At 41.7% G+C, this 26,127-nt stretch overlaps 1 protein-coding gene across 5 annotated transcripts in view; it reads right to left on the bottom strand.

Annotated features, from left to right (window-relative positions):
* strbp (spermatid perinuclear RNA binding protein) overlaps nucleotides 1–23,574 on the bottom strand; it is a 247,529-nt gene extending 223,955 nt beyond the window's left edge. For 4 of the 5 annotated variants that reach the window (XM_059993951.1, XM_059993948.1, XM_059993953.1 and 1 more), the window contains exon 1: nucleotides 23,437–23,574. The gene's annotated coding sequence lies outside the window, so the exon portion shown is untranslated. Of the gene's footprint in view, nucleotides 1–23,230; nucleotides 23,282–23,436 lie in introns of those variants that run through there. The other variant, XM_059993949.1, reaches the window with a different exon arrangement.
* Between the last annotated feature and the right edge of the window lie 2,553 nt (nucleotides 23,575–26,127).

Genomic DNA, 26,127 nt, shown 5'->3' with positions numbered 1-26,127 from the left:
GCCTGAGGGAGGAAGCTGTTTAGTAGCCTTGTGGTTTTAGTTTTGATATCTGTAACGTTTGCCTGATGGCAGAAGAACAAACAGTTCATGGAGAGGGTGTGAGGGGTCTTTAATGATGTACCGTGTCTTCTGGAGGCACTGACTCTGAAAGAGGTCTTGGACAGAAGGTAGGGAGACCCCAATAACCTTCTCTGCTCCCCTAACCACCCTTTGCAAGGCTTTTTTGTCAGCAGTACTGCAGCTGGAGTACCAGGTTGTGATGCAAAAGGTCAGCACACTCTCAACCACGCCTCTGTAGAATGTAGTTAAGATGTTAGTGGGGAGTGATGCTTGTTTAAGCTTCCTCAGAAAGTGCAATCTCTGCTGGGCCCGTTTCACAATCCCAGTAGTGTTCCTGGACCAAGTGAGATTGTCTGAGATCTGCACCCCAAGAAACTTGATGTTTTCCACTCTCTCCACTGTGGAGCCGCTGATGCTGAGGGGTGTGTGCTCAGGCTGAGACCGTCTGAAATCAATGATCATCTCCTTGGTTTTGGTGACATTAAGCATCAAGTTGTTGTCACTGCACCAACTCTCTAAGGTGTTTGACCTCCTCCCTGTACATTGTTTCACCATTTTTGCTGATGAGCCCCACCACTGTGGTATCATCAGCAAATTTAATGATCAGGTTCTCCTTGAATCTGGCCACACAGTCATGTGTTAGTAGTGTAAACAGCAATGGGCTAAGCATACAGCCTTGTGGAGATCCAGTGCTCAGTGTGATGGAGTCAGAGATGTTCCTGCCAACACAGACTGACTGTGGTCTCTCTGTCAAGAAGTCCAGAATCCAGCGACACATGGCAGTGTTAAGGCCAAGCAGCAACAGTTTCTCCACTAGTTTCTCCACTTAATCATATTCTGATCACTGTTCCCTAAGGGCTCCTTAATCTTAAACTCTCTTATAAACTTTGGATCAATGCACACTCAATCCAGCATAGCCGATGTCCTAGTGGGCTCAACAACAAGCAGTTCTAAAAAGCCATCCCTTAGACATGTTACAAATTCTCTCTCTTGAGGTCCAGTACTGGCATGGTTTTCCCAGTCCACTTTCATGTTAAAATCCCAAATGATTATCATGACATTGCCCTTCTAACACGCCTTTTCTATCTCCTGCTGTAATTTGCAATCCACATACTGGTTGCTGTTTGGAGGCCTGTATACAACTGCCATTAGGGTCCTTTTACCCTTGCCATTTCTTAATTTAACTCATTGAGACTCTACAGCTTCCGATCCTATGTCATCTCTTTCTAATGATTTAATATTATTTCTCATACACAGGGCACACCACCCCCTTGGCCTACTAACCTATCTTTCCAATACACTGCATATCCCTCGATGTTCAGCTCCCAATGGCAGATATCCTTTAGCCAAGTTTCAGAGATGGCCACAATATCATACTTGCCGTTCTGTATTTCAAGATCATCCATTTTATTTCTTATGCTGTGTGCATTCATATATAGCACTTTAAGTCTAGTATTGTTGCTTTCTGTTTTAACTGCATCACACCTCTATTGCCCTGTAAATCATCCCACTGGCCATGATTATGCCTCATCTTCTGCCTGTCCTTTCTATTATCTCTATTGCACACTATCTTTGATTTATTTCTGTTTTCCCCTTCCTTAGTCCTATCACTCCAGTTCCCATCCCCCTGCCAAATTAAACCCTTCCCAACAGCTCTATTAAACCTGCCTGCTAGGATATTGGTCCCCTTTGGGTTCAGGTGTATCCCGTCCTTTTTGTACAGGTCGCACCTTCCCCAGAAGGGGTCCCAATGAGCCAGAAACCCGAAGCCCTGCCCCCTACACCAGTTTCTCAGCTACGCATTAATATGCCTGATCATGCTATTCTTGCATTTGTTAGCATGTGGCACAGGCAGTAATCTTGAGATTACTACCCGGGAGGTCCTGCTTTTCAGCCTCCTACCCAACTTCCTGAATTCTCTCTTCAGGATCTTCTCCCTTTTTCTATGTATGTCATTGGTACCGATGTGTACCAAGACTTCTGGCTGTTCACCTCTCCCTTCAGAATTCTCTGCACCCAATCTGAGACATCCCATATCCCAGCACCTGGGAGGCAACACACAATGTGGGTATCTCTATCAGGCTGACAGAACCTCCTGCCTGTTCCCCTCACTATGACTACCACATTCCTCATCTTCTTCTCTCCCTTCTGCACCACAGAACCAGGCTCAATGACAGAGACCCAATTACCATGGTCATTCGTCCTCTGTCAGGTCACCCCCCCCCCCCCAACAGCATCCAAAACAAGATAACGATTACTGAGGGGGGTGGCCACAGAGGTGTTCGCTACTATCTGAGCTCTTCCTTCCCTCCCCTGACAGTCACTCATTTATCTAACTCCTGCAGCTTCAGGGTGACTAATTCGTCAAGTCAAATCACTTTTTATTATCATTTTGACCATAACTGCTGGTACAGTGCATAGTAAAAATGAGACAACATTTTTTTTAGGACCATGGTGTTACATGACACAGTACAAAAACTAGACTGAGCTATGTAAAAAAAACAGGGGAAAAAAAAACTACACTAGACTACAGACCTAACCAGGACTGCACAAAGTGCACAAAACAATGCAGGCATTACAATAAATAATAAACAGGACAATAGGGCAGTAAGGTGTCAGTCCAGGCTCTGGGTATTGAGGAGTCTGATAGCTTGGGGGAAGAAACTGTTACACAGTCTGGTTGAGAGCCTGAATGCTTCAGTGCCTTTTCCCAGACGGCAGGAGGGAGAAGAGTTTGAATGAGGGGTGCGTGGGGTCTTTCATAATGCTGTTTGCTTTGCAGATACAGCGTGTAGTGTAAATGTCTGTAATGGCGGGAAGAGAGACCCCGATGATCTTCTCAGCTGACCTCACTATCCGCTGCAGGGTCTTGCAATCCGAGATAGTGCAATTTCCGAACCAGGCAGTGATGCAGCTGCTCAGATACTCTCAATACAACCTCTGTAGAATGTGATGAGGATGGAGGGGGTGGGAGTTGGACTTTCCTCAGCCTTCACAGAAAGTAGAGACACTGCTGGGCTTTCTTTGCTATGGAGCTGGTATTGAGGGACCAGGTGAGATTCTCCATCAGGAGAATTCCTTGTAGCTTCTATCTAATCTCCTGCTCACTTTCCCTAATAAGCTGGAGGTCATCAAGCTACAGCTCCAGATCCCTAACACGGTCTCTCAGAAGCTGCATCTCAGTGCACCTGGCACAGAGGTGGCCATCTGGGAGACTGGAAGATTACCAGGGCTCCCACATCTGACACCCAGAGCAAAGTACTAGCCCTACAGGCATGCTCTCTATTCCTCAAAAATGCAAGGAAGAAAAAATGAAGTCCACTTACCTATTTACCTCGCCGAAGCCCAAATGAGCCAAAGCCCTCTGACTCAGTCCGCTCCTTTGATGACTGCTCCACTAGGCAGTGTCTTCCTTTTATGCCCGACCTTCCCTGTTCTCCAATTCTCAATTGGTGCACCAGTTATAGCCAAATTCCCATGAAGCTTTTCCCTTTTAAACTTAGCTCCCGGACCTGTGAGCTGCCTCCTCTCTCACAGCTCTCCAAATCACAACTGGTGCACCGGTTATAGCCAATGGAGGGATGGTCTAAAATTCCTCCTTACCTTTGATCAACAGCTACAGGAAACGTTTAGCGGAGGTTATTGCTGTTAAAGGAAGTTCTACCACTTATTAAATTCAAGGGTTCTCATAGTTTTCCCAGCCTGGACTGTGAATGATTAAACATGTTCAATAAAGACATGTGAGGTACTATTATTTATGTGTTATTAGTTTAGGCAGATTGTGTCTGTCTACTATTGTGACTTAATTGAAGATCAGACCACATTTTCTGAGTAATTAATGCAGAAACCAGGTAATTGCAAAGGGTCCACAAACTTTTTTCTTGCAATTTTATTTGGACTGAGTAAACTAAGTAAGAAAATGCACAATAAATGTTAGAATACAGAAAGTGAGAAGATTTAAATGGCAAATTGATGCCTATCTTCATTGAAGAAATCAAAGAAGAATGCATCAGAACCATAGAATTTGACTAGATGTTTAGAGGGAAGCAGAGAGGCCCGCAACTCACAGCTGGTGAAGGCAGTAGTTGGTGAAGTTGTTGAACCATGCTATTGGCAGAAATCACAGATGGTTAAGTGGAGGCATACAGGAGTGAGACAGATGGGCTGGTTGAGAAGTGTCACAACTTTACACTCCATGTTAGCAAGGCCAACGAATTATGTGTGGACTTCAGGAAGAGGAAGTTAGAAGCACCAGCCAGTCCTTATTGAGAGGACAGCAGTGGAAAGGGTGAGCAGATTCAACATCCTGGGCCCAACATACTGAAGCAATAATGAAGGCACACCAGAGGCTATACTTCATTGCTTGAAGAGATTTGGTATGTGACCAAAGACTCTAGCAAATTTCCACAGATGTTCCTTGGAGAACATTCCGACTGGCTGCATCACCACCTGTTGCAAAGTATGTTGGCTCCAATGCACAAGATTGAAAGAAGTTACAGAGGGTTGTAAACCTAGCCCCTTCCCTCATGGACACAAACCTCCTCAACATTGAGGATATCTTCAAAAGGTGGTGACTCAAAAAGGTGTTAACTATCACGAAGCACCCTCTCCCTTTATTACTATCAAGGAGGTGGTACAGGAGCCTGAAGACACACAATGTTTTAGGAACTTCTTCCTGTCCACCATCAGATTACCAAACAGTCCATCACCTCATGAACACTACTTCTCTACTCTTTTGAACTAATTTATTTTTTTGTTGTAAATTAAAGAATTTTGTTTATGTCTTACACTATACTGCTGCCACAAAACAATTAATTTCACAACACATCAGTGAGAATAATCCTGATTCAGAACTAAGTACATTTTAATTAAAGAATACGTGAATGTGCCACAGCTTCTGGTCTTACAGACTAAGAACTAGTGAATGAAATCAGTCTGCACAACACAGAAAAAAAGAGCTATTTTATTCACTGTATCAAAATTCTACTATATCTGTTTGATCCTCATCTTAATAAACTGTTGCCAGAAAAAGAATGCACACTTGGAATATTTCTCATTTAAGATTGTCCTTATTTCATCAGCTACCTTAATTAGAAGCTGCATATACAAAACAGATTTCACTCTGAGTTTTTCCATTGTCCAAGTTGTTTCTCATTGGTTACATAAATTTTGCCTATTACAAACCTTAAATTAATTGCTCTAAAATCACATTCCAGAAATCCATGCACCCCATATGTAGTTTTGCCATACTGAGTCCTTTCTCTGAATGCAAGATGGAGTATTTCAAATGAGATATATTTTTACATCTACTATTATTCATTTTACACTGGAGGTATATATAATATATAAAAAGAGACAAGGGGGAAAGACGTTTCCAGTCATACTTCCTATGGGAAGAAAGAAATTGATTGAACGAAGTGAAAAGTGGAGGTACATTGGGGCAAGGAATATATAGGTATATTGGGACTACACCAGTAAGTCAATACAGGGGTAAAGAGAGATGTACATGTCAGTGGAAGAAAGTTTAAGTTAGGTTACAGATATATGGGATGAAAATGCTTATGTAAAGACTTAAAACACAAGAGAATACATTTAAAATTGAGATAGGAAACAATGAAAGAAAGTAAGTTTGTGTGATGCATATAACTGCCAAAGGATAATACCCAGTATCTTGAAGAGTTCATAGAAACATAGAAAACCTACAGCACAATACAGGCCCTTCAGCCCACAATGCTGTGCAGAACAGGTACGTATTTTAGAAATTACGGTGGCATACAAAAATTTGGGCATCTCTGGTCAAAAATTCTGTTACTGTGAATAGCTAAGCAAGTAAAAGATTACCTGATTTCCAAAAGGCATAAAGTTAAAGACACATTTCTTTAATATTTTAAGCAAGATTACTTTGTTATTTTGAAACTGTAAAAGATGGAAATAAAAAAGGAAAACGGCCTGAAGCAAAAGTTTGGGCACCCTGCATGGTCCTGACAAAGGGTCTCGGCCCGAAACATCGACAGCGCTTCTCCCTATAGATGCTGCCTGGCCTGCTGTGTTCCACCAGCATTTTGTGTGTGAGGTTTGTTTAGATGTTTCTTTGCAAACTTTTGACGCTGAATTTTGTGGTGAGGATGCAGGAAAGGTTTTCTTCTGATTACTTTTCCCATGAAGGTCATATTTGTGCAGGTGTTGCTGCACAGTAGAACAGTGTACCACCACTCCAGAGTCTGCTAAATCTTCCTGAAGGTCTTTTGCAGTCAAACAGGGGTTTTGATTTGCCTTTCTAACAAACCTACCAGCAGTTCTCTCGTAAAGTTTTCTTGGTCTTCCAGACCTCAACTTGACCTCCACCGTTCCTGTTAACTGCCATTTCTTAATTACATTATGAACTGAGGAAATGGCTACCTGAAAATGCTTTGCTATCTTCTTATAGCCTTCTCCTCCTTTGTGGGCATCAATTATTTTAATTTTCAGAGCGCTAGGCACCTGCTTAGAGGAGCCCATGGCTGCTGATTGTTGGGACAAGAATTGAGGAGTCAGGGCTTTTATAAAGCTTTGAAATTTGTATAACCCGGTATTTCCTAATGATTAGGATTTTACCTTGGTAAAAGTTATCCGAGAGCTCAAATCTCTTGGGGTGCCCAAACTTTTGCATGGTACTCTTTTCCTTTTTTTACTCTAAAATTGTATAAAACAAAAATAATACACTAATCTTGTTTAAAATGTTGAAAAGAATGTTTCATCTTTAATTTTATGAATTTTGGAGATCAGTTCATCTTCTACTCACTTAACTATACACAGTAACAGAAATTTTGACTGGGGTGCCCAAACTTTTGTAAGCCACTGTGCCTAGGTTTACCCATAGCCCTCTATTTTACTAAGCTCCATGTACCTGTCCAGGAGCCTCTTAAAAGACCCTATTGTATCCACCTCCACCACTGTCGCCAGCAGCCCATTCCATGCACTCACAACTGCGGAAAAAACTTACTCCTGACATCCCTTCTGTACCTACTTCCAATCCAGGCAACATCCTTGTAAATCTCCTCTGCACCCTTTCTATGGTTTCCACATCCTTCCTCTAGAGAAGTGACCAGAACTGAGCACAATACTCCAAGTGGGGTCTGACCAGTGTCCTATATAGCTGTAACATTACCTCTCAGCTCTTGAACTCAATCCCACAGTTGATGAAGCTCAATGCACCATATGCCTTCTTAACCACACAGTCAACCTGCACAGTAGCTTTGAATGTCCTATGGACACAGACACCAAGATCCTTCTGATCCCCCACACTGCCAAGAGACTTACCATTACTACATTCTGCCATCATATTTGACCTACCAAAATGAACCACCTCACACTTATCTGGATTGAACTCCATCTGCCATTTCTCAGCCCAGTTTTGCATTCTATCAACGTCCTGTTGTAACCATCATATTTAGAAATGAAAGTTCATAGTTACAGTGCCTATAAAAAGTATTCACCCTCCCCCCGGAAGCTTTCATGGTTTATACTTTTACAACATTGAATTACAGTGGATTTAATTTGGTTTTTTTGACACTGAATTTGTGTCAAATAGAAAACAAATCTCTACAAAATGATCTAAATTATTTAGAAATATAATGCACAAAATAATTGATTGCAAAAATATTCACCCTCTTAAAACTGACACACCAAATCATCATTGATGCAGCCAGTTGGTTTTAGAAGTCACATAATTTGTCATATGGAGATCTGTTTTTGGAGTCCTATGTGCAGTCGAGTTGTTTTAATTGATTGTAGTAAAAATACATCTGCATCTGGAAGTCCGACTGCTGGTGAGTCAGTATCCTGGCAAAAAGTACACCATGAAGACAAAAGAACACTCCAAACAACTCCGCAAAAAAGGTTATTGAAAAGCACAAGTCAGGAAATGGATACAAGAAAATTTTACAGTCACTGAATATCCCTTGTAGTACAGTTAAGTCAGTCATCAAGAAATGGAAAGAATATGACACAGCTGTAAATCTGCCTAGAGCAGGCATGGGCAAACTACGGCCCGGGGGCCATATGCGGCCCGTTAAGCTTTTTAATTCGGCCCGCAGAACTTGATGAAATTATATTAATAAACCTTGTTAACGTTTTTTCCCAATAGATGATGCACTCTATATACATTGACCTTTGTTGAGGTGCAGCGTATTATTCCACATTTGCGCTTTACTCTTTGTTCGGCTCGACCTATTTGTGTGAACAGGTGTTCAGCGTCATGAACATCAACAAAGCCAGCCACAGATCCAAGTTAACTGACCAACACCTCAGATCCATCCTGAGAATCGCCACAACAAAACTAAATCCAGACTTTGATGCGCTGGCTAAAAAGGGAGACCAACAACACTGTTCCCACTGAAATTAAAAATAAGTTTCCTCGTTGTGTTATGTAAAATATGCATTTGAAAATATTTTTTTCAATAAGCCTTACATGTTACATGTCATTTCTGTTAAGTGATGGACATGAGTAGTGCGCAGGTGCACGTACATTCTCAAAATAAAAAATGCACTCCAGATCAAATAACGCGCTCCGCATACTGGCGCGCTGTCAGGGTTCTGTCCTTGTGCTGGTCGTTGTTGAGTTTTGGCACAGGGGACAATTGAATAAGAAGGAGCAGGACAAGTAGACCTGCATCTCCTATCGTTTTTGAAATAAAGACAGTCAGGAGGAGAGTGATGATGATAATATCTTGAAGGATAACAGAATTTTCAGTGCTTTAAAATAATAACTGTTACTATTAAAAAAAGCTGTATTTTATTCATTTAATTTTCAGTGTTTTAAAAGTCATTTCAATAAATAGCTAAATACCATGGGACTTCAAAGACAGATATTTTGTTGTAATGCATTTGTTCATTTTCAATTGAAATTAAAGCACATGTTTTCTACATATCCCATGATATTTTATTTTCTCTTATGAGGTGTATTACCAAAACACTCCGTCCATCTGCTCCTGGTCCAGCCCCCCTGTCAAATTTTAGAACCCATTGTGGCCCACAAATCAAAAAGTTTGCCCACCCCTGGCCTAGAGCAAGCCATCCTCAAAAACTGAGTGACCGTGCAAAAAGGGGACTAGCGAGGGGAGTCACCAAGAGACCCAAAACAACTCCGGAGGTTACAAGCTTCAGTGGTTGACATGCCACAGACTGCGCATACAACAACTGATGCCCGGGTACCTCACCAGTTGTAGCTTTATTGGAGAGTGGTAAAGAGAAAGCCACTGTTGAAAAAAAAACACATGAAATCTTGGCTAAAGTTTGCCAGAAGGCATGTGGAAGATTCCAAAGTCGACTGGAAAAAGGTTCTATGGGCTGATGTAACCAAAGTTGAGTTTTCTGGTGATCAGACTAAACACTATGTTTGGCATAGGTTGAACACCATGCATAATCAAAACACACCATCCCTACCATGAAGCATGTCGGTGGTTGCATCATGCTGTGGGGATGCTTCACTGCAGCAACCCCTGGAAGGCTTGTGTAGATAGAGGGTAAAATATATGCAGCAGAATACAGGGAAATCTGGGAGGAAAACCTGATGCAGTCTGCAAGAGAACTGTGACTTGGGAGAAGGTTTGTTTTCCAGTAAGACAATGACCTCAAACCTAAAGCTTAAAACAACAAAGGTAATGTCCTGAAGCAGCCAAGTCAGAGTCCAAACCTCAATCCAATTGAGAATTTGAACTTGAACTTAAAAAGGGCTGTTCACTCACAATCACCATGCAATCTGACAGAGCTTGAGCAGTTTTGTAAAGAAGAATGGGGAAAAATTGCAGTGTCCAGATGAGCAAAGCTGATAGAGACCTATCCACACAGACTCAAGGCCATAATTGCTGCCAACGATGCATCTACTAAATCTACTTGAAGGGGGTGAATATTCGTGCAATCAATTATTTTGTGTTTTATATTTGCAATTAATTTAGTTCATTTTGTAGAGATCTGTTTTTACCTTGACATGGAAGTTTTTTTTCTGTTGATCAGTGTCAAAAAAAAAAATCCACTGTGATTCAATATTGTAAAACAATAAAACATGAAAACTTTCAGGGGTGGGGTGAATACTTTTTATAGGCACTATATGTAACTTGCAATGATAAAGGAATCAGAATCATAGAGTTGTCATAGAGCACAGAAACAGAGCCTTTAGTGTACCATGACCAAACCAATACCTGTTGATACTAATTCTAGTTGCCAACATTAGGGCCAAATAATTCTATGCCTTACCTATTTAAGTGTCTGTTTAATTGTCTCATAAATGTAGAAGAGGAGATTATACACTTAAAGGAGAGAATCTGGCAATACTACAACAGCAAAAATTAGCTATACTTGTGGTGGCACAAATATGAAGGTGAAAATGCACAGCTGAAAAGAACACTACACTTGTACAGTCTGATAAAACCTACAGTGGCAGGAGAGGAGCAGGAGATGAAAATGTTCAAAGTAAAAGAAAATTTATCGCCCAAGAAGGTATACATATGTCACCATATTCTATCAAGATGCATATTCTTGCATTGACAAGAAAATAAAGTATTAGCAGAATTTATGAAAAAACATAGAGAACTGACAAACAACCACAGAGCAAATGAAGACAATTGTGAAAAATGAAAAAAATCACTGAGAACATGAATTGAAGAGTCCTTGAAAGGATGTCTGTAGAATGTTAGATCTTCCAGCACCTGTTAACTTTTCATCATAGACCAGAAGTAGTTTACCATAGTCATAGTGAATGCCATTTACAGGATACATACAACTTAACAACATCTTCCAAATTCATGTATTCCTCTACCCAGGAGAAGGCAGCACATGTGTAAACACTACTACTTTTAAGTCACATACCATCCCAATTTAATAATAAATTTCTATACTTTATTACTGTTCGTTCAAAAATTTGGAATTCCCTACTGTACATTTTGATGGCATCGTCATCACCCAGTGTGGTCGTTAAAGGAAGCAGAGTTGTGACATGTAGGAACTGGCAATAACTCCAAAAATTATGCTTGGGAATGGAGTTTAATTTTTCTTTGATTTAGTTAACATACAGAGGAAACACTTGATAGCACATTAAAAAAATTAAAGCAATATTGCAAGCGGAATGGATTTGCACAACTTCAATTAAAATATAAATGTTATACAGGCAGCCCCCCGGGTTCCGAACCAGAACTGTTCCTAAGTCTGTCTTTAAGTCGAATTTGTAGGTAAGTTGGAACAGCTACATATGGTTCTTATTTAGCGTCAGTTAGTCAAATGTTTGTCCTATCCTTCAATGCCTTATGCCCTGGTGCACTTTTTTCCTCATTCAAAATGTAGATCCTTTCAGGCATAAGCCAGTCTCGTCTACATTAAATATTTGGTCTGGCAAATAACCTCCCTCCTCAATAATTTTTTTCAACATTTCAGGAAAATCACTCATAGCACTTAACATCAGCACTCGCTGCTTCACCTTGCATTTTAATATTATGTAAGTTTGCCCTCACTTTGAAACGATTGAACCAACCCCCTACTTGCAACAAATTCTTCATCACAATCACTTTCGCTTGCTGCACATGCAGCTTTTAAATCACTGAAAAGGCTTCGAGCTTTTTCTTACACTAAAGTAAGGCTAATAGGCATATTACGCTGATTTTGATCAAATTATCCATTTCCTTTCTATTTCAATAATTAAACCACTGCTTTGCTTAGTAATAATTGTAGCTTTCATCAGGGCAGGGCCTTTCACATGCCCCATAATTCTCACTTTATCTTTTAAAATTGTTCCGATCGTTGACCAATTGTGACCTAATGCTTTTCCAATGACCGATGGCGTTTCACCTCTTTCCAATTGCTATACTATTTCCACTTTATTTTCAATCATGATCATTTTCCTTTTCTTTGATGCATCACCAGCACTTGCATCGGATTTACGCTTTGGAGGCATGGTTACACACACATATATAGTAAAGTCCCTGTAAATATAATTGTGTGGAGAGTGAAATAAACACTAGATGGGAATTATCGATCCATAATTTTAACTCGTTTACCACATCAGTCAATGGAACAGAAACACTGCGGATTCAGCAGCAGCTGCGGGCGGCAGGTCCTGAGCTCCCCTGGGTCCTAAAGTCCACCCACACTGAGACAGGTTAAATGGGACAAGTGGGGGCAGTGCTGACTGGAAAAAAGGGGGTCAGGATGAATCTTGCTAAGAAAAATTTAAGTCAAATACAAAGTTACACACTCAACGCAGTGTTAATGGCAACGTAATCCGACTTAAAATGGCAGACAGCGTTCTCCTTCTTCGAACCAACAAATTTTCAGTATAATAGGCTTTATGGCAGTCCGTTCATAAGTACGAGTTGTCCGTAAGTCGGACGTTTGTAACCCAAGGACTGCCTGCATTGAAAAAGGAAACATTTTTAAATCAATTATTTCTAAGCTACTGCTGTGTCAAAAGTAGAAAGGCATTTTTTAAGAAAAGAATCCCAAATTCTCAAAAATATGCAAGTTTAGAAAAGTTTATCTTGATTAATCCAAGTTTTAAATTATACTGTTGTCCGAGACATTTCCAGGTGTCAATGCTTCAGAGGACAGGTTTAAACACAAACTATGACCTTCAAAAATATCTTCTTGATAAACCGTTTTCTTCCTGTATGGTAAATCATTCAGCATTAAAGCATTAAATCTCAGAAATCTGTAGTATGCATAAAATAAACCAATAAGTTCCATACAACCTCATTAAAAATGCAATATTACTGAAATGGCAATGCTTTTGATGAACATGCTCAAATAGTTCATTAACTACTTCACATTTTCTTTATCAAAAATGTTAATAGTCTATCCTCCTCCAATTTCCCTTACTAGCATTTTTCCTCATGTATTTTATATTATGCAATTTAGAATTCTGATATATGGATTTAAGTAGTTTCTTCAAACCAAAGTACTCAAAATCTTTTGAAATTTCAAACTAAGAATTGCAAAGCCCATTCAAAACCAATCAGGTCTCATTTTATTCAAAATCCTTTAGCCATCTGCCTTGAAGTTCTGTATGCTCCTGTTTGAGTGCGAAGTTAGATGATGTAACACTTAAACAAGCATCATGGGCAACTTCAGGTTTTTTGTCTGGACAACTATTGTGCCTGTATAACCATCTATTATATTAAACGGCTTTTTAAACTACGTAAATTGTTGCAGGCAAGTTGATAATGTTCCTGTTCAATATACAATCAGTGGCCACTTTAAGTAAAAAAAATGCACAAAATTATCCCTAATAATTATACAAGCCCTACAAGGTTATTGTGGATTACAGGTTTGTCAATTAAAGTAATGGGCAACAAAGTGAATTTCATAATCTTCAAGTTACTGATTCCGAGAAAGACAATTACTCTAGGTTTTCCAAACCAACATTAATAGAGTGGGAGGAAGTAATTTTCTAATCATCAACACTGAACAAACATTATAAAAGTATTTGTAAAAATGTCTACAGTAAACCTAACAGAGACCAAACCATCACTAAAACACAAAGTACACTGCAGATGCTGTGGTCAAATCAACGCATACAAACACGCTGGAGGAACTCAGCAGGTCGGGCAGCATCCGTGGAAACAAGCAGTCATCGTTTCAGGATGAGCCCCTTCGTCAGGACTGAAGGAGGAGGGGGGCAGGGGCCCTATAATGAAGGTGGGGGGGAGTGTGGGAAGAAGGCTGGAAGGTGCCAGGTGAAAACCTAATCACAGGAAAGATCAAGGGGTGGGGGAGGGGAAGCAGGGAAGGGATAGGCAGGAAAAGTGAAGAAGGAATCTAAGGGGAAAGTACAATGGGTAGTAGAAGAAGACAGAATCATGAGAGAGGTGACAGGCAGCTGGAAGAGGAGGCAGAGTGAAAGTGGGATGGGGGAAGGGACAAGGAGGGAATTATCGAAGTCGGAGAATTCAATGTTCATACCAAGGGGCTAAAGACTACCCAGACGGTATATGAAGTGTATTGGTAGACTGCTTCACCAAGCACCTATGCTCTGTCTGCCAGAAAAAGCAGGATCTCCCAGTGGCCACCCACTTTAATTCCACTTCCCATTCTGACATATCAGTCCACAGCCTACTCTACTATCACGATGAGGCCACGATGAATGTCTCCAACCTGAGTTTGGCCTCATCATGGCAGTAGAGGAGGCCAAGTATGGACATTTCAGAATGGGAATGTGAAGCAGAGTTGAAGCCGGTGGCAACTGGGAGATCCTGTCTGTTGTGGCGGAAGGAGTGGAGGTGCTCGACGAAGCGGTCCCCCAATCTGCGTCAGGTTTCACTGATGCAGAGGAGGCTGCACCAGGAGCACCAGATGCAATAGATGACCCCATCAGACTCACAAGTGTAGTATTGCCTCACTTGGAAGGACTGTTTGGGGCCCTAAACACAAAGTATACTGCAGATGCTGTGGTCAAATCAACACATACAAACAAGCTGGATGAACTCAGTAGGTCGGGCAGCATTTGTTGACTGCTCATTTCAACGGATGCTGCCCGACCTGCTGAGTTCATCCAGCTTGTTTGTGTCTGTTTGGGGCCCTGAATGGTGGCAAGAGAGGAGGTGTAGGGACAGGTGCAGCACTTGCACTTGCAGGGATAAGTACCAGGTGGGATATCTGTGTGGACCAGGCAGTCGCGGAGGTAATGATCCCTGCAAAAAGCGGAGAGGGGTAGAGAGGGAAAGATGTGCTTAGTGGTGGGGTCCTGTTGAAGGTGGCGGAAGTTATGGAGGATAATATGCTGGATCCGGAGGCTAGTGGGGTGGTAGGTGAGGACAAGGGGAATATAGTCCCTGTTGTGGTGATGGGAGGATGGGGTGAGGGCCGAAGTGCAGGAAATGGAGGAGATGCAGTGAGGGCATCATTGATAACGGCAGAAGGGAAACCATGATTCTTAAACAAAGAGGACATTTGAAATGTCCTGGAATGGAAAGCATCATCCTGGGAGCAGATGTGCCGGGAATAGGGAATAGCATTTTTACATTTGGCAGGGTGGGAAGAGGTATAGTCGAGGTAATTATGAAAGTCAGTGTGTTTATAGAAGATGTCAATGGACAGTCTGTATCCAGAGATGGAGACCGAGAGATCGAGAAAGGGGAGAGAAGTGTCCGAGATGGACTAAGTGAATTTGAGGGCTGGTTGAAAGCTAGAGGCAAAGTCGATGAAATTGACAAGCTCAGCATGGGTGCAGGTAGCAGCACCAATGTAGTCATCAATGTAGCAAAAGAAAAGTTGGGGAGCAGTACCAATATAAATTTGGAGCATAGACTGTTCCACATAACCCACAAAGAGGCAGGCATAGCTGGGGCCCATGCAAGTGCCCATAGCTACACCCTTGATCTCTCTACAGGAATATACACTCAGGGGCCACTTAATTAGATACACCATCATGTGGCAGGAACTCAGTGCATAAAAGCATGCAGATGTGGTCAAGAGGTTGTTCTTCAGATCAGAATCAGGTTTAATATCACTGGTGTATGTTGTGTAATTTGATGTTTTGTGGCAGCAGTATATTGCAATACAGAATAATAAAACCTGTAATAAGTTCATATAAAAATGTAATTATATTAAACAAGTAGAGCAAAAAATACTGAGGTAGCGTTCATTGTCCATTCAAAAATCTGATGGCGGAGGGCAAGAAGTTGTTCCTGAAACGTTGTGTGTGGATCTGCAAGCTCCTATTCCCTCCTCATTGATGGCAACAATGAGAAAAGGGTATGTCCTGGGTGATGGAAGCCATTTATGATGATGCCACCATTTTGAGGCATCACCTTTTGAAGGTTTCTGGGGAAGCTAGTACCCGTCATGGAGCTGGCCAAGTTTACAACTTTCTACAGCTTTTTACGATCCTATGCAGTGGCCCTTCCATACCAGATGGTGATGCAAACAGTTATAATTCTCTCCACAGTGTAACTGTAGAAATGTGATTGTCTTTGGTGATATAACAAGTCTCCTCAAACTCCAATGAAATATAGGTGCTGTTAAGCTTTCTCCGTAATTGGAGGATAGACCTCAGAGATGTTGACACCCAGTAACTTGAAACTGCTCATCCTTTCCACTTCTGTTTCCTCGATGAGGACTAGAGTGTGTTCCCCCAACTTCCCCTTCCTGGTGTCCACAATCAATTTCCTAGTCTTACTAAGGTGAGTACAAGGTTGTTGCTGCCACTCTACCAGCTGATCTATCTTACTCCTTTATTCCTCCTCATCACCAAGAGAAATTCTGCCAACAAAAGTAGTGTCACTGGCAAAGTTATAGATGCTATTTGAGCTGTGTCTAGCCACAAAATCGTGGGAAAAGATACAGTGGGCTAAATATGCAAAGATGTGCCAATGTTGATTGCAGATGTATTACCAATCTGCACAGAGAGGAGATCAAGGGATCCAGTTGCAGAGTGAGGTACAGATGCCCAGGTTTTGGAGCTTGTTTATTAGAATTGAAGGTATGATTATGTTGAATACTAAATAGTAGTCAAGAAACAGTAGTCTAGCATAGGTATTGCTAGTGAGATTTCATCCGCTGTAGACTTATTGTGACAATAAGCTAATTGTAGCAGGTCCTTGCTCAGGCAGGAGTTGATTCTAGCCATGACCAACCACTCAAAGCATTTCATCACAGTAGATGTAAGTGCCACTTGGCAATAGCCTTTGAGGCAGCTCACACTGCTGTTCTTGGGCACCGGTATGATTGTCACCCTTTTAAAGCAGCTGGGAAACTCCAACTGCAGCAGTGAGAGATTGAAGATGTCCTTAAATACTCCTCCCAGTTGGTTGCATAAGTATTCAGAGCCCCACCAGGTACACAATCAGAGCCTGATGCTTTACGAGAGTTCACCCTCATGAAAGATGTTCCGAAGTCAGCCTCTGAGTCTGCGTTCACAGGGTCATCAGATGCTGCAGGAATTCACACTGGTGTAGTTTTATTCTCTCTTTCAAAGCATACATAGAAGGTGTTGAGTTTATCTGGGAGTGAAGCATCACAGCTATTCCAGTTAGATTTTGCTTTGTAGTAAGAGATGACCTGCAAACCCTTCCAGAGTTGATAGGTATTCGATTCTGTTTCTAATCTCAATCAGAATTGTTTGGTTTTGCCTTAAAATCGCCACATATCAGAATTGGAAAGAACTGTGATCCAAGGGATTTTTAAGACCATAAGATGTAGGAGCAGAAATAGGCCATTTGGAGTCTGCTCCACCTTTCAACCATGGGCTGATCCAATTCTTCCAGTCATCCCCACTCCCCTACCTTCTCCCCATACCCTTTGATGCCCAAGGAATGATTGTTGGGTTGTTGGTGGAATGATTGATTATGTATTGTTAGAGTATCTCAGAAACTGATTTCCTGGGATTTTCATGCACAAGTCTCTAGAGCTTACAGTGGTGTGAAAAACAAAAAAAAAATCAATGAGTGGCAGTTCTGTGGGTGAAAACACCTCATTAATGACAGAGATCAGAGAATGGCCAGACTGGTTCAAGCTGACAGGAACTCAACCATGTGTTACAACAGTGGTGTCCAGAAGAGCATCTCTGAATGCACAAAATGTTGAACCTTGAAGTGGATAAGCTACAGCAGCAGAACACCACACCGGGTTCTAATCCTGTACCTAATAAAGCAGCTACTAAGTAATTTGAGCAGAGATCCTATCAGAAATCCCCCTCCTTCCTGTAGTTTAATCTAGGAATGCTGAAGAAAACTGTGCCATTCTTAAATCAAGTTTCTGAGCCTCAGACACAATTTATGACCTTTCTGGCCAGAATCATACCATAAAGCTTTTCTTAATACTTAAATTCTCATGGTTATCTTCTGCTTAACCTCAAGTAATAATCTGCAGATGCTATAAATCCAAAAAACACATACAAAATGCTGGAGGCACTCAGCAGGCCAGGCAGCATCTATGGAAAAGAGTACAGTCGATGATTCAGGTCATCAGGACTGGAGAAAAAAGGATGAGGAGTACAGCTACCCCTACACCTCTTTCCTCACTACCATTCAGAGTCCCAAACAGTCCTTCCAGATAAGGAGACACTTCACTTTTGAGTCTGTTGGGGTCACCTACTATATCCGATGCTCCTGGCGTGACCTGAAGTTGATTGGAAGACTGCTTCACCAAGCACCTATGCTCTGTCTGCCAGAAAAAGCAGGATCTACCAGTGGCCACCCATTTTAATTCCACTTCCCATTCTGACATATCAGTCCACAGCCTACTCTACTGTCACGATGAGGCCACTCTCAGGTTAGAGGAGCAACACCTTATATTGTCTGGGTAGCCTCCAACCTGATGGAATAAACATCGATTTCTTGAACTTCCAGTAATACCCTCCCACCCTTCATCATTCCCTTTTCCCTCTCTCACCGTATCTCCTTACCTGCCCATCACCTCCCTCTGGTGCTCCTCCCCCCTCTTTTCTTCTTCCATGGCCTGTCCTCTCCAATCAGATTCCTCCTTCACCAGCCCTGTATCTCTTTCACCAATTAACTTCCTAGTTCTTTACTTCACCCATCCCCCTCTCGGTTTCACCCATCACCCGGTGTTTCTTCCTCTCCTTCCCCACCTTCCAACTCTAACTCCTCATCTTTTTTTCTCCAGTCCTAATGAAGGGTCTCAGCCTAATACGTCGACTATACTCTTTTCCATAGATGTTGCCTGGCTTGCTGAGTTCCTCCAGCATTCTGTGTGTTGCTTCAAATAATCTTGCTCCTTTCTCTCTTCTTACTTGCAAGAACATTGCCAAGAAGAAAATAAATCAAATGCAAAGAGATAAAACCCTGGTACTTATGGAAAGCGAAAAGAAGTTCCAATCCTTAGCAAAAGCAAATACATTTAATTTGCATGAAAGAAATTATAGAATACAGAAACACAGGCCATTATGTCAGTCTGACACATACAGAAACTTGAGCTCCCTTTGAGCCTCCTCCCTTCCTTCCTCTGACCCTACCAGTATTTACCCCATCTCTTCTATCATAGGCTAAAATGTTATTTCATTATGTACAGGTGATTTTTTATTATATTTTCTTTGGATTCATGATCAAAGCCATTTAGGAAATGAAAGTTATTTGCACTGGAATATAGCTCAGAAATACAGCTTGAATTTCAAGGATCCGCCAAACTTCAACATGATAATGGTTGACAGCCAGTTTTTATCACTTCTGACTCATGACTACCACAACTTGAGTTAGACTGTTCAACAAAATCCTTCTTAATTCAATACTGATAAGACTGCCAGTCTGCTTAGTGCCCACCGATGGTAATATATCTCAGGTACTGACTGAAAGCTCTTAATTAGCTTAGACCAGGGGTCGGCAACGTTTACCACTAAAAGAGCCAATATGGACCCATTTCCCACAGAAAAGAAAACACTGGGAGCCACAAAATGAAATAACACTGCATACAACGGGTTTTTTTTGCCTTTATGCTATGTATAAACAAACTATAATGTGTTGCATTTTTGAAATTGATGAACTCCTGCAGAGAAAACGAAATTACATTTCTGCATGCAACAAAAACATTTTGAACTCCGAAAAAAAGACGTTGGGTTGAAGGTTACTACATAGGTAGCCTACCTTGGATCGAAGAATTCAAAGAAAGCGCGCACTGGCGGGTGTCAGGCATTGGCTGTGGTGATGTATATTAATAGCGATAAAAAACACGTTGTAGCGGTGTAGCGCTACACGCAGCGCTAAAATAAAGACTGCAGTCAAAGGTAACTTTATTCGAACTAAACAGCCTTGCTTTAAAGCCTCCCTCAACCCATCCCCGTGGGCGCGGATGCTGCAAAAGACGAGTACTCACAAACCCCCGTAGGCTATCTCCCTTAGCCGGAATGCTGGCTAATTGTGAGGAAATGTGTCGCCACACTTAGATTGTACAAGATCACCATAATCTTCAAATTTAGAATTACATTTCAAAAGCTAACAAACTAACATAAAATACATTTTAATTAAATACTGACCAATTATTTCCCAAAGCCACAGGGAGCCGCAGCACAGAGGTGAAAGAGCCACAAATGGCTCGGGAGCCGCAGGTTGCCGACCCCCGGCTTAGACCCTCTTCTCAGAAGGGTCTTGGCCCAAAACATTGATTCTTCTGCATAGATGCTGCCTGATCTGCCGAGTTCCTCCAGCATTTTGTGTTATGTTGCTTTGGATTTCCGTTATCTGAAGATTTTCTCGTATACTACTTTTATTGATGCCCTTTTCCAATGACTTTCTTATATCGTAACATTAAATGATTTTTACTGAATATTGCAGTAAAAATAATGGAAGTACACACAGTAGAGAAGAGATAATAGAATACTGTCATCTCTAAGCGGAGTACTGTTCAGTCCAATGAGTATTGTATGAGTGTTTTGTTTTGAGGGAAAGGCATGGAAAATCACTGCAAAGGCTGATACTAATTGAAGTTAACTTCAACTCTCTTAGTCCAACTCCACACGTACATTAGTCCAGGGCACTAAACTCTGAATTACGCACAGAAGGTCAAGGGAATGCCAAGCAGGAAATGGAAAAAATGTCACACTGCAGGGTTGAAAGCGCATGTTCTGCTGGGATTGGATTTCAGATGTCACTGGGTAGAGAGAACTCCATTATGAACTAATGTACATTTACACCTGACTTTGGAAAGTCCTTAATAATGACAACGTACACAAGATGTAAATTATTTCATTCTCTAGTTTGCTGAACAAGAGGTGCATTCTCAAAACTGAACACTTGATTTCAGCATGCACATAATTAAATATGGAAAGTCAACAGTTTAAACAATTCTTTAGGTGCTCTTAGGAAAGTCATATCCTAAGCAAGCTCAGATGTGTTATCATGCTCAATTCCAATAAAGTAAAACAATTTAATTTCTCCCAAAACATTATGTGGTGACTCGTTGTTCACTACTAATACTTACTACAATAGTCTCAACAAACAAACATGTCAAAAACAAGTTAAATGTGAACTACATAGCAAAACCCTGAAATTGATGGACAGGAAGGTTCTACAATGGGTAGTCAAAACTGCCCAATGCATCGCCAGCACCAACCTACCTGCCATCAAGCACATATATAGAGAAAGGTGCCGGGAAAGGGCCAGTTACATTACAAAGGATCCCACCCACCCTACTCATAGACCATTTGTTCCATTCCCATCAGAGAGGAGGCTACATAGCATCCATGCCAGGGCCAGACTCAAAAACAGTTAACTTTCCTTAAACAGTAAGGCTGATCAACACCTCCACCCACTAGTACACCCCCAACCACCACTACTTTATCATTTCTAGTCAAAGTCACCTTGTGTATGGACACTTCTGTGCCCAGCGTCACTTTATGGACATCCAATCAATGTATATAAGCTATCTTATGTATTTACATTTATTGTGTTCTTTCTCTCATTGCGTTTTTGTGCTGCATCAGTTCGTGAGTAACAATTATTTTATCCTCCTTTACATTTGTGTACTGGAAATGGCATTAAACGATCTTGATATGGATAAATTGTCCAAAATGCATATCTTAAAATTTTCTCCATCTATAATACACATTTGAAATCATAACAGACAAGTGATTTTTGAATAGAAGAGTTATACCTTGAAACAAAGGATGAATGCAATACTTGTGTGTGGCCTTGATTTCGATGAGCTCAACAATAAAAGTAGAAAGTGATCTGGGCCGACTGCAGTTGCTGTTAAATATTTAGACACTCCAAAGGCACGAGGCTAGAATCTCCCAGTGAGGTTCACCAAGATGCCGACAGATCGCGCAAGTTTTACACATCACAAGAAATCCTGGAGGAGTGACTGGCGTGCACCCTGCTCTGGCACGAAAACCAAAACCTTTCACTTATTCTTCAGCTGCATTCCAGTTAAACGCATCATCGGTATTTTGTATTTTAAATTTAATGCCATTTTACATAACAAACACCTACAGTATTGTTCGGCAACTGATTTGTACAGAATAATGTTTGGCTTAATTGGACAACTCTATCATTCACAACAAAGTAGACCGGTTCTGCAAAGTACAGTAGCAACAGAATTCTACCTGATCACAGCCTTTAATCGTGGGGAAAAAAATGCAACTGCGTTTTGTGCATGCTTCCTTTTACACAGTTACGATGATTATTTTTGTCGAAAGGGTCAAGACGAGAGGTCGAAGAAACGAGAGAGAGCTTTTGATTTGTCTTCCAAAGACAGATCAAAAATGCGAAAGCATTAGATGAATGAATTTAAACAAATCCCCAATTTTCATTGTAAGTCACTGCATTGTATCAAAATCAGTGCTCATGTCGAACAATGTAACTTTAGCTGCTGTATTGAAAAACAGTGGACATCAGCAATCCATCGCGGATTTCACTTTTGTTGACTTCCAGGCTAAACACATGATAAGTAGAAACACCTTATAAATTGACCCCTACAAAACCTGGCACGAAATGCAATCAGAATTTTCTACACAAAAGAAATTCACGATCATCTTATCTCTCCTTTTCCCCCTCTCCCCAATTGAATGAGGTAACAAGACAAAAGCTTTTAAATGGACCAGTGCCGTCCTTCATGTACATTTTCTTGTAACGTAATGGGAATAAAACACAACCTGGACACCGGGAATGCCGAGGATCACGGTTACTGAACCCCTGTTCACGGTAATGCGATATAAATTAGCATTGATAAACGATGAGGGTGGGGGAAAGAGACATTTAAGTGTCTTCACTTTGCTGAACACCCCCAGGCGTTATTAATTGTTCCGTAGCTCCAATTTCCAATCTATCACTCATTATTCATCTTGCCCAATAGCTCAGATTTATTGCATGCTTCAATGTCATTGCATCTGCACCGAACAACTTCGGCCCAAAACAAAAGCCGCACACTGAGCCGTACCGTTTCCTTCAAAATAAAATCTAACCAGATGCTTCTATCTTAAGACGGAAACGACGTCGAAGGCTTTGCAGGCTTCTCGCAGAAACGGCGAGCACCTTGTTAAAGAGCCACTTTACCCGTCAGAGGTCAACAGTTGTTGGGGGTAAATGCACAAAGCAACCAAGCCTAAGTACGAATTATATCCTAACCATAACACACATGCAACAACAGGACATCTCCCAATCAACTCGAGCTCAAACTTGACTGAAGTTGTCCGCCCTTCGCCAATCTCCATGGTAAAGCTAAGGTTATTTATAAAAAGTGTAAATTCCCCACTCACACACAACTGAATCAGTGTCCTACACCGGACGATTTTTGGCAGGAAGCGCGGGCATCCACCACTGCGCATGCCCCGGCGGCACCGTGCAAACAGATCACTATTTAGCACCGCACCGGATGGTTCCACGCTAAAGACGGACACGTTACATCGAGAATCAACGGGGAAAACGGAGAGACATGCCATCGCGGTCTGAGGGAGAGCCTTACCCGGATCAATGAGACGCGAGATTTCGAACAGATGGATTCATTCAGCCGGTAAAAAGATTCGAGCGCGCAGCAAAGCAAGCCGCTCGGTCCCACAGTTCGCGAGGCAGCGCTCGCTCTGATTGCTAGTGCGCTCCTTCGCCCGCGCGCGCACAACTACCACTCACGTGCGCTCGGCTATCGCCTCCCATTGGTGCGCGACCCGGGCTCCTAGGAGACGAGGCCTGCTGCGCAGCGGAGGCCGGAGTAGCCTGGCTGCCGTTGGTGGTGGTGGGTGGTGTGGGCGACGAGAGGACCAAGGACCGGGCTATCACCCTCCCAATCAGACAACGCCCGTGGGCGATCACCTGGGTCCCGTCTTCCCGAAGGTAGAGGACCCCACGGTTTATGAGAGCGAGGCGCTCCCATGGGTGGTCTAGCATCAGTGTAGATCTACAGAATAATATTTTAAAAAATCATGGGCTTCTGATCCTGAGCAGCTCGGGTAACGTCCACTGAAGATTAATTTTCCGCGGTCTGCGTATTTGTTAGCCACATCGACATATATCATCGCTACCTGTCCTTGAGAAGGACTATGTACGGTATATCATCATAGTCATTCACAAAGAGGCAAGCCTTTCGGCCCAAATCATCCGTGCTGAACAAGATTCCCACCCAGGCTAGTCCCATTTGGCAGTGTTTGAGCCATATTCTTCCAAACTATTCTCATTCGTGTATCTTATCCAATTGTCTTTTAAATGTTGTGATTTATACCCACTTCCTCTGGCAGTTCGTTCCATATACTGTACCCATCACCCTCTGTATGGGGAAAAAGTTATCCTTCGGGTCTCCCTTATATTTCTCCCATTCAGCTTAAACCTTGTGGAAAAAGACTGTCCATCCACCTCATTATTGCTGCTCAAGACTTTTAACTGCTGCAGTTCCTCTGGTGAAGGCTATTCCACAATTGAGGAGGGAGGTCTGAGATTTAGCCCTGTGACAATGAAAGAATATTAACATAGAACAGTGCAGCACAGGAAGAGGCCCACAATCTACATGCACAAACACTGAATTAAACACATTCTCCTCTACCTGTAGAAGATCCACATCCCTCTATTCTCTGTATGCCCTAAACAGCCTCTTAAAGGCTACTGTCATAGCAGCTTCCACTATTATCACTGGCATTTTTCAAGAAGGATAAAGACTTGAAGTACATGTTCAAAGTTCAATTTCAAAACAAATGTATTGTCAATGTAGGTAGGGTAATAACCTAGTGAACCTAATGACATTCCTATGCACCTGCAAGTATTGTGATACTTGGTGGTTGAGATTATGGGTTTGGGAAGGCTTTCAGAGTAGTCTAGCTGAGTAACGTGGACATTTTGTAGATGGTAGCTTCTGTGTTGGAGTTAAGTTTTAGGCTAATGGATGATGTACCTTAAGAAATAGGAGCAGAATTAGGCCATTTAGGTGATCGAGTCTTTTCTGCCATTCCATCATGGCTGTTTTATTATTACTCTCAACCCCATTCTTCTGCCTTCTCCCCATAACCTTTGACACCCTTACTAATTAAGAACCTGTCAACCTCCGCTTTAACTGTACCCATTGACTTAGCCTCCATGGCAATGAATTCTACAGATTCAGTATCCTCTGGCTAAATAAAATCCTCCTCATCGCTGTTCTAAGGTTGTCTTTGTATTCTGACCTGTGCCCTTTAGTTGTAGACTTCCCCATTCAAGTGAAGTGCTTTGGTTTTTATGTGTTTGTATTGTTGGAACAGCACCTGTTTAAGAGTGCTCCTGATTTGTAGATGGTGAAAAGGTTTTGGGATCCAAGGTGAGTGATTCACTGCAAAATACTTAACCGCTAAACTGCTGTGCTGGCCATGTTACTTATATATGGTGCAGTCCAATTTCTGGTCTGTGCAGACCAGGTGTTGATGGTGGATGGTACCTAGTGATGGTATTAGCAGGAATAAACAGTTACACTTTGTTGAAGATGGTCAGTGCCTGGCATACTTGCCACTGTCCATCGATTACTAAGTGGCTGTCACGGTCTTGTTGAAAAGTTGCAAATAAAATTCAGTGTTGTGCAACACTCCCACTTGTGATGGAAAGAAGATCATCTAAGTAGCGAAAGCCCAGACATTTTTTTCAGTGATGTCCAGAGACTGAAATGATTGATCTCAAACAAAATATGAATCCAGTTTTTTTTTGTTGGTTTTCCTCTTGATGTCTCCTGTCTTCAGTTTCTTTGGACTCCTTAATGCAATTTTCTGCATTGTTGAGTAGATACCAGTGTTTATTGGAATACTCTGGTCATTGATGTGGCTAGTTTTTCTGCTTAGGTATTTAGTACCACAGGTGATGTCAAGTCTCATAACCTCTGCTGTATCCTGTTTTCTCTTTTTTTCCCTTGATATCCTACAGAATCGATCAAATTAGCTTACGTGTTGGTGAAATAGATAATCCAGTCAGCATTTCCGACTGAATGTGTTTACAAATTTTTAAGCCTTTTCCTCAGCACTGCATCCTGGGCCCTGTCATCCTTGTAATTAAAAGCAAAAAATGCTGTTAATTGTCATTCAACCATACACATGAATACAGCCAAACAGAGTAGCATTCCTCTGGGGCTAAGGTGCAAAACACAGCACTGACAGGTGTATAAAGCACATATGGGCATATAGTTACTATCGCAGAAGAGCAAACAGTCACA

The sequence above is a fragment of the Hypanus sabinus genome, chromosome 18 (assembly GCF_030144855.1).
Source record: "Hypanus sabinus isolate sHypSab1 chromosome 18, sHypSab1.hap1, whole genome shotgun sequence".
Lineage (NCBI taxonomy): Eukaryota > Metazoa > Chordata > Chondrichthyes > Myliobatiformes > Dasyatidae > Hypanus > Hypanus sabinus.
This window is presented reverse-complemented; position numbering and strand designations above follow the sequence as displayed.